The following is a 9693-nucleotide window of genomic DNA, read 5'->3' on the forward strand; positions in this document are numbered from 1 at the left end:
GGCATTTCCGGTGACATCAAGGAATAATTTATTTGTTCTTTGAAGTAACATAAAGGTTGTTTAACCTTTTTTTTGACACACCAAAATCCTAATAAAAATATATTAGTGGTACTCTATTATCTATACTACTAGATTGTCCTGGCTTTGCCCAAATTGTAATAAGATCCTACTAGTAAGTAATAATATTATAAATGCGAAAGTTTGTGAGGATGTGTGTGTGTGTTTATACTGTTTCACGCAAATACTACTGAACCGATTGCTATGAAATTTAGCACACATATAGAGGGTAACTTGGATTAACACATAGGATAGGTTTTATCCCGGAAATCCCACGGGAACGGGAACTATGCGGGTTTTTCTTTGAAAACGCGGGTGGAAAGTATATTTATAGATTTTATTTAGATTAAGGCCAAAGCCGTGGGGATTCTAAGGTTATCTGTGCCAGATAAGCGTCAGAAATGACGTAACATTTAACGGTCAGTCTGATAGGAAAAAGCGCGCGAAATGATGTACCTAGGTAAGTACATTTTTTGTTGTTTTTATTGCAGACATTTTTAAAACAAATTAATTACAGAAATTAAAATTCGTTGTAAAGAAGACGGTGGTTGATGATTTTCGAATTCTAAAATACTATTAAAATTGGTGTAATTGTTATGAAGCTTTAATTAGTAACAATTAAACGCATTTGTTCTGTTTTTCTTTACATAAAATATTAACAAACTCCGATTGACTTGAAAAAACAATAATTAAAACATTACCCTAGTCAAAGTACTATAAGAGTACTATCGAAATCGGTTCAGCAGTTACGGGGTTTTATTTGTAAAAAAATGCTTTAAACATAGTACTTGTATAGTAAAATACTATCTGCTTATTCATACAAATAATATGAATCAATCTTTAAATACTATTCGCGTTTATGCCATCGCATTTGAAACCCAAAACATCAGTACAAAGACTATTTTACATACAGTATCAAATACGTTGATATTAACGAACACACAAGTATTATAATTATGTATGTGTGTATTATGACCACAGACATGTATCAAGATAGACTAAGCGAGTGTATGTACTTCCCGTGTCCAAACTAAGATTATGAAACTTACTTGACGCTGGCCTACACTCAGTCCGCGCTTGCAGTTCGCCAAGGAAAGACGTGAAGCTGAATAAAGTAAAATGCCGAATTACGCCGTTATAAACTGTAGAAACTCCACAGCTGTGAGTGGCCGAGTTAGCAGAGATGTTTCCTTCCACCGGTAAGTAATTTTCTAATCAGAATATGCACTATTTATTTTAAAATCAAATAAAGAATATCTGTGGAAAACGATCGTGACAAACACGGATACCAAATCATACGAAATGATTCGGAATACATTGCGGCTTTTACTTGGCACGGTAAAGATCGAGTCGTATGATAACAAGCAATGAATAGCGTCTTCTCATTTTTCTGTTCTCATTTTTCTGTCCAATTTTGTGGTTAGTGATGTTCATTTGATGCAACAGTTCTCGATTCTAATCGATTTTATAATCGAACAGAAAAATGATAATTTGAAGGAGCAATTTTTCAGAAAAAAAGGCATAGATTTTTTTTGTCATTTAATACGACTTGACCTAGAACTTTTAAGTATTTTAATACAAAGGTACTAAAAATAAATATTATGACATGGACGCCATTAGTTAAAGTGTCATCTTGAGAGTTTTTTAAGAAAACTCCTTATTGCTTAGACTATGTTTGTTTTTTCAGTTTTCCAAGTAACCCGAACATAAAAGAAAAATGGATTGATGCAACGGGACATAAAGATTGATTGATTGACAGTTTCATTACTTTCTTTCGATGGCCTCTCTAGTACGTAGTACACGGTAACTCAATGGGCATATGTAAGAAAAAGCTAAAACACATTAGTTTACTTGTTAGAATATTAAAAGGTTTATAAATTTATTTTATCATTCCTCTGTCTATGGTAATTATCATTTTTCTGTCTTGAATCGATTTAGTAATCGATTACGATTCATTTATTTAATTACCTCTTAGACATAGATCTAGTTTGATCTGATTTCTTTCGATTTACTTCGATGGGATAGGACGATACTAGAATCGCCGCGCGAGTGGCGTCCTAATCGATTTAGCGTAAAATGAAATTACCATCACTAAAAAGCGCTCGTGACGTCATAACGCGTCAAGGTCAGTACAAAAAATATGACACGCTTGGTTTTCATACAGATCGCGGTACTTGCGTAGTCTATCTATGTCTGTGATTATGACAGTTATTTCTCAGAAAGCGCAATTCCTTATCTGGTTGAAATGTAGATAATTTACTTACTTCCTTTTGCCGCGTTTCTGTTAGACGCGGTTTATGAATGAATACTTTTTTTACGACGACATAGAATAATATATTATTTCGTTTTGTTAGAACATAATTTGAAATAAAGATTACATAATTTGATAATTATAATAATAATGACCAATACAAGTAATTTTAAGATTTGATTTTACTGATAAACCATTAAAGAACTGACGTCGCTACAATAGGCATGACGACAGTATCCGAAAATGTATAATAGATAAATTACATATAGTGACTTAGAAATCTTAAAAACATTAAGATTGATGAGATTATCAATAAAATAAAACATTGAAATACTGCAGTTGGCCATTTTGACTAAAACACGCGTGACGTCACGCTTAAGTAAACAACTCACGTCAGATGTTTTTTGTTGATATGAATATGTTGAGAATACGCATTTTTATTTATTTTCTATTGTTTCACGTATGCTTTATCGACTCAGAACAGAAATATAATTGCGAATTCACGAATACATGGTTCGGGGTTCTCCGCGCCAACTTTATACATACAATCATTTCTTATTATTTTCTCGCTTAAAATAATTACTAACACATTTTTGAGCATTATTTTTATGTGGATTCCCACTGCAATACTGCACACCACTTATAAACTTTGAAATTCGTTTCTATAACACATATTAAATAAATATTTTTTTAATTTTCTTCGCAATGCGTACAAATAATTACGTATTTACCAAAGTGTGACGTCACGCCTACGCCATGACACCTGCGAGCTGTTTTGGCACAGTTAATAAATATTTTTTGGAAAATGGCTTTTATCTTCGTTAAATTTAAGTATATTACCGAAATATAGGGTTTTTCTTGTATAGTAAACGTATACACACATTATGGAAGAGGATTTCAAAATCTTTCGTCATGCCTATTTTGTGTCAATAAACCTTTTTTCTTTTTAAATACCAGAGACGTTACTCTAAAAATCGAAAAGTGACATCTAGAATCGAATGCATTGATTACTTGTGAATAAAAATCACCATAACCTTAATAAATGCGTTGTGTTTTTTTTAATAATGTATTATACTTGTCTTATTTTGCTCCCTAAATTTACGAAAGAAAGTATATTACTGGGACAGGGATTCGCCTGATGAATTTTAAAATTGACATGTGTTTCAAGCAGCGGCGGCCTTACCCATTGCGAGGCTCCGGGCGGCAGGCGGTAAAACTGTACATTATAGGGCGTGGAATTTGGGGGTAGTGGGGGGTGGAGAGAGGGGGGGTGGGTACTAGGAACTTCCCCTGTAAAGGGGGGGGCGCGAAAATTAATAGTTTTCGAGATATTTACAAATTAAGTTTTGGTCCGCCTAAAGCAAAGGGGGCGCAAAGTAAGGACTTAGAAAATTTTTGATCTAAAGTGAAAATTGTATAGGAATCATAAAATACATAATTTTTATTCAAAACGCTAAAATAAGCATGTTTTATAAAAAAAACTTTTTCTCTAAAATATAAAATGGCCGAGATATTCGCCCTCAAAGATTGATGATAAAACCTAACCTAACCTTTCCCTATCTCCTCATGTCTTTTTTATATTGTCTCAGACACTGCCTTAGCTCCGGCGCTACGGGAAGTGCAGCCCTTCCGCCCTTGCGTGACAAAGCACGGTCGCCCGTACTCCACTTCGCAGCTTCAGCTTATTGGTCGCCTTCGGCGACCAGCCTCAGCCGCTCCGCTCCGCACGGCTCCCGAGCTTTGTCACGGCGGGCGAGGGCTGCTCTCCCTCCGCGCCTCCGGCTTTTTACATACACTCTAGGGGTAGGGCAGACAAGACCACGTGGAATTCGGGGTTGACAGCTTCGGTTCTGTGGCAAGTCTTATGATAATGCAATGCTTATTTTAGCGTAACGTTTTTTAGCTAGATTCGGACTTTCGCAGCTTAATATTGAATACATAATATTCCATCATTGAAAAAATTTACATTTTACAATCCGTCATGTATCTTGGTAATTATCAAGTTTAGAGAAAAGTTGCCCCAACAAAACATGCTTTTATTAGCGTAATCTTTACGATAAAACAATAATAAATAGGTGTTATAATGATACCAACTCCATCAAAAATTTTCTAAGTCCTGCGCCCCCTTTGCTTTAGGTATTTTTTTCCAGTTCCACATTGATCTGAAGCAATTAATATTAATTATTACTTTACAATAATAGTTTTCAATACTAGTAATATTGCATTAGCTCTTTGATTTGAAATATGACAGATTTAATGTAATAGACATTAGTATGACCTGTAGTTTTTTTTTTTTGTTTGAGTGGGAATCGCCCTAAAGTCGCTTCTGGCACTCGCCGGCCGCTGCCGCGGCACGCTCGCTTCGCTCGCTCGGCTCGTGCGGCAGTTCAAATGTTAACCTAACACGCTCGTCGCTTCGCTCCTCGCTACCTATTTGTATGCTTAAAGTAAAAGTTTAATAGTTTTGTACAGTTTTAGGGCTTAACAGGAGTACGCACGAAACGATCTCGACTGAAAGGCAGCAAACGAACGGTAACTGAAAATGACGTCGTTATTGTTTTGTTCCACGGTACAAAGCGTACAATTAATATTGGACAGCGCTAGTCGTCCGCTAAACGGATGAATAAAATAAATTAGTCGTCCGATTACCGGATGAATAAAATAATTTAATCGTCCGATAACATCTATTTATCTATATAGTTAGGTTATCGGGGTTTCTTTAGAGAACTGCCGCACGTATTATAGGTTTTTTGTGGGGGGAGGAGGGCACACGTAGGTATTTGATTTTTTTTTGCGCGTCGACGGAGCCCCGCTTCGCGGGGCTCCTATTTCTGTGTAGTTTTTTTTTTAAAGAAACCTAACCTAACCTAACCTAACGGCTAATCTAACCTAAACTAGATTTTTTTTTGCGCGTCGACGGAGCCCCGCTTCGCGGGGCTCCTATTTCTGTGTAGTTTTTTTTTTTAAGAAACCTAACCTAACCTAACCTAACGGCTAACCTAACCTAACTTGATTTTTATTTGCGCGTCGACGGAGCCCCGCTTCGCGGGGCTCCTATTTCTGTGTAGTTTTTTTTTAAGAAACCTAACCTAACCTAACCTAAAGGCTAACCTAACCTAAACCTAACCTAACGAATTGAGGGTGAATATCTCCGCCATTTTTGATTTTAGAGAAAAGTTGTTCCTATAAAACATGCTTATATTAGCGTTATCTTTACGATAAAACAATAATAAATAGGTGTTAAAATGACACCAACTCCATCAAAAGTCCTGCGCCCCCTTTGCTTTAGTCCAACCCAACTAGCTTTAGTGTTAAAAGGTTATCTAGTAATCCGAATAATCGGACGATTAAATTATTTTATTCATCCGGTAATCGGACGACTTATTTATTTTATTCATCCGTTTAGCGGATGACTAGACACTTCAATTAATATTTTTGTTAAATTATAAATTGCGAATATTAATAATTTTATTTTATTTAATCTATTTTACAAAAACTATACTTAATAATAATTATTTTTAATGTTGTTGTTAAAAAATATACAAATTTCATAAATAAAATTTAAATTATACTTAATATTTTTTTTGTTAGATAGAAATGTTTTACCTGAAATGAAACGCGTTTGACAATCGCTGTAGGTCAATTTGACACTGTCATAACAGTAAGTTCGCGTTTCAAAGATAAAATGGAGTAAAATTTTCCGATTTTCAAAAATTCGTGACTCAAAAACAAAAAGTTTTCGCGCTGTGAAATTTCAGATTTAGGTTCCATAGGACAATAGCTAACCACAAAAAAAATTACGACTCTCAACTCCACGCCCTATAATGTACAGTTTAGCCCGGCAGGCCCTTTGCGAGGCCCTTTGCTCTTTGTGAAATGTATGTGATGCGAAAGTAGGTCTGGTTGTTTGGTTTAGGTATTTGTCATGTTTGAGGAGAAATGATAAAGTTATACAAATGAATAAAATTTGAATTTTAAAATATTTATATATTTATACTTACATAGAAAGATTTACCAAATTAACAAATACAGAGATAGACTACAAGCCCGCATATGAAAAAAATATGGGTCAAATGAACCACCAGGGGTCATATCTAGAACGAAAGAAGAGCAAAAAATAATAAGATTCATCACTATGCCGTCACTTGTAAGCTGTCCAACTGAGTGCAGATGAGAATTGAAAAGTACAGGTAGACTCGGTAAATTTTGGTCATATATTTTTGTACGGCATTCTTAACCATCGATAGATCCATTAAAAATAATAAGAAACCGCTCAGTGCCGTACAAAAATGTTGGTCCACCAAGTCGGAATTTTAATTTAATTTCCGAGAGTTACCGGGGGTAAATTTGGTCATTTGACCATGTACGGCATCTGTGTCATACTATTGCTATACTGCTTTTAATCCATTATTCCGCAACGCCGTACAAAAATCATGGGGACAAGGGGAAAAAATCGAGAGTTGCAATCCCCTCTCTTTCCCCACTCCAGGGGGTCATTTGACTAAGTACGGCTTCGGTTCCAAAACATTATCTAGTACTCAAACGTACTATTAAAAGCAATGCCGTCAAAAAATAATTGTTCTTTTAAATGTATACCAATAATCATCTTAATTTCATCGAATTCTTGATATAAAGAGCTGTAAGGTCATTTGACCCTGTACGGGAACTTTTTTTTAACATGATATTGTAAAATTCAATTGTTGTATCGTATTGCCGTTCAAAAGAAACCGTTCTAAAAAAAGTTATAGAGAAATGCAAAACCAGAAATTTTGTTAAAGTTTAAACATCGTAGATTAATGAAATATAATAGTTTTCTACACTTTATTCGTTGTTTTAAATAGTATTAACATAGATAAATTAGGAAAAAACGATGCCGTATATTTTTGTGCAGACCACATCTTTTAGGCTGATGAAAGCGACGAACGCTACAATTTTAAGGGTGCTTTATGGCCATTTGATACAGTACGGCATTAACATATTTTTACCCAACTACGGCAAAGCAAAAGGAGGGTTATGGTTTTGACAGGTCATGTATGTATGTTCATCTATTCCCTCGTAACTTCTAAACTACTTATCAGAATTCGACAAATAACATATCATTAGAAGCATCTGAATTGTTCACTGGATAACCAGCGACCAGCTAGCTAAAGGCTATATGGGGTTTCACAAAATCTAATGTGGCGCCCTCTAGCGGACAAAACATACAGAGTAAAAAAATAAAGTTAAGATAAATATGCCGTGTTTGGTATCATTTGAAAGCGCTTTACTTGTACATTTTGAATATGTATATAATACTAGCATTTGCTTGTGACTTTACCTGTATTCATGGGCTGAATGCATATAATTCACATCTTTTCGTTCATAGCTTTTTTATTAGTTCATCAATTTAACGGAGTCCATTCCACTTGACTCCGACTTTCCAAGGTGATAATTAACCACCTCGAGCTTCTTAATATTAATGTATATTTATATTTTATTATCAAAATATAAAGCAAACATTTCGTTATATGGATTTTTTCTTTTTCAGATTTTTCCCCTTTGAACCAACGAAAATGTACGGCACATGAAAAAATATTATCTATGCATAAAATACTTTAAAAATAAATTTATTTCGTGTTGTGTCAAATGACCCCCTGGAGTGGGGAAAGAGAGGGGATTGCAACTCTCGATTTTTTCCCCTTGTCCCCATGATTTTTGTACGGCGTTGCGGAATAATGGATTAAAAGCAGTATAGCAATAGTATGACACAGATGCCGTACATGGTCAAATGACCAAATTTACCCCCGGTAACTCTCAGAAATTAAATTAAAATTCCGACTTGGTGGACCAACATTTTTGTACGGCACTGAGCGGTTTCTTATTATTTTTAATGGATCTATCGATGGTTAAGAATGCCGTACAAAAATATATGACCAAAATTTACCGAGTCTACCTGTACTTTTCAATTCTCATCTGCACTCAGTTGGACAGCTTACAAGTGACGGCATAGTGATGAATCTTATTATTTTTTGCTCTTCTTTCGTACTAGATATGTCCCGTGGTGGTTCATTTGACCCATATTTTTTTCATATGTGGGCTTGTAGTCTAAGATGATAAATTTTAAAATTGATATTTGCGGCTTTTCCTAAGGCTAAAATCTTTAATTAAAGCACAATAATCCAACGAATGAGCTACGTCATTTTCGATTGAAAGAATAGCAAGGGCTGAAAGCCGATCTTGTGTCATCGAATTCCTCAAAAATGTTTTAATAATTTTAAGCCTCGAAAAACTCCTTTCAGCAGACGCAACTGTCACAGGTGTGGTGGCAATAATTCTCAGGACTATTTCGATAGTGGGGTAAACTTCAGTTAATTTGTTTTCTATTATGTATTTCAGCACCGAGATAATATCGTCGTTTCCTTCATACACACGCATGAACATACTCAGTACACGCACACATTTTCATTTTTTTAAATTTGCTTGGGTGGGTTGTTGCTTGTTGCGCGAGGCCCCTGCAAGAGCGAGGCCCCGGGCGATTGCCCCGTTCGCCACCCCCTAAGGCCGCCGCTGGTTTCAAGTTCGATTGACAAATGTTTCAAGTCTGTATCGATTAATTCACTTTAATCGATCTTTTTAAGCAGGTTACCTCTCTACGAAGATAAAATTATTGATAGTCGTCAAATTTTGCCTATTAAATTGGCTCGACTATAATACATCCTATCCTATACTATCCTACTAATATTATAAATGCGAAAGGATGTGAATGTGTGTGTTTGTTACTTACTCTTTCACGCAAATACTACAGAACCGATTACAATGAAATTTAGCACACATACAGGGTGTCCCAAAAAGTAGTGATGAACGGAAGCTGGGAGGTAGAGGACCTAGAGGGCTATCCGAATCACCCCCATGTATGTAATGCGATTTTTCGTATTTTCGGAGTTATGACGTTTTTCACCTATCGCCGAGTACGATGATATTTTCACTCATGATGACGTCAATTGTTGCGCTAGATGCTTGATTTTTTTTTGTTTGCTAAGCTGAAAGATAGGCCAATTCAGTATGGTAACATTTACTATCGTTAGATTTTCGAATGGAATAAAAAAAAGAATTAAATGCCAAGAAAGATAAAATTACCCAGTATGTTCACCACTTTTTTATGTAATTTTATTTTTTTACGGGCCCTTGAAGTGGTGATCATACTGGGTAATTTTATCTTTCTTGGCATTTAATTCTTTTTTTTATTCCATTCGAAAATCTAACGATAGTAAATGTTACCATACTGAATTGGCCTATCTTTCAGCTTAGCAAACAAAAAAAAAATCAAGCATCTAGCGCAACAATTGACGTCATCATGAGTGAAAATATCATCGTACTCGGCGATAGGTGAAAAACGTCATAACTCC

This window comes from Colias philodice, chromosome 31 (genome assembly GCF_061535455.1).
Source record: "Colias philodice isolate Cphi_HAF_F1 chromosome 31, ilColPhil1 Martin Lab GWU primary, whole genome shotgun sequence".
NCBI lineage: Eukaryota > Metazoa > Arthropoda > Insecta > Lepidoptera > Pieridae > Colias > Colias philodice.